We start from the raw sequence: 675 nt of genomic DNA on the forward strand, positions 1-675 counted from the left end.
GTATCCAGTAGCTGCGGGATCACACAGCAGTACTCTCACTAATGTCGAAGTCAAAGACAAATTGAAGACTGCTAAATATTTAGAGTGTGAAGATTTTCGGTCCCATAATGATAACAAACATGAGGCAAGAGTTTCCGAGTACAGTAATAATGTAGACAAAAACAGAAATATGCTATAATAGTATCTCATGTGAGGTATTCGAAAACCACTGATGAAGAAATAAGACGGGACTGAAATATTTCTGTTTTCAGTGACATCTTGATTCACAACCATTTCACCACTGATCCTGTATTCACGCTGTCTAGAAAGAAAAAAAGCACAAATTGAGTTATATTAAACACGGCTATCTCAGTTAGATCCCAAACCAAACTTACAAGCATATTAGACATTCCATATTCTAAAAACACATTTACCATGTATACAATGTAAAAAAATAATTATATTAAATATTGATAAGAATGTTGTATATAATACACAAGACTTGAAAAAATGTTACAGTGCAATTAAGTACAATGATATACCCATAGTATCATCAAGAGAGTCTCAATATAGTGACGTTGAAAGCTCGAGCTTATACAAACACACCGCCTATAACCTGATCTGTTACACACTGAATTATATATGTACCACTGATTGTGATACAGTGAATGCCGAACCTCTCTAGACTTGTCAGTT

The sequence above is a fragment of the Puntigrus tetrazona genome, unplaced genomic scaffold (assembly GCF_018831695.1).
Source record: "Puntigrus tetrazona isolate hp1 unplaced genomic scaffold, ASM1883169v1 S000000002, whole genome shotgun sequence".
Classification (NCBI taxonomy): domain Eukaryota; kingdom Metazoa; phylum Chordata; class Actinopteri; order Cypriniformes; family Cyprinidae; genus Puntigrus; species Puntigrus tetrazona.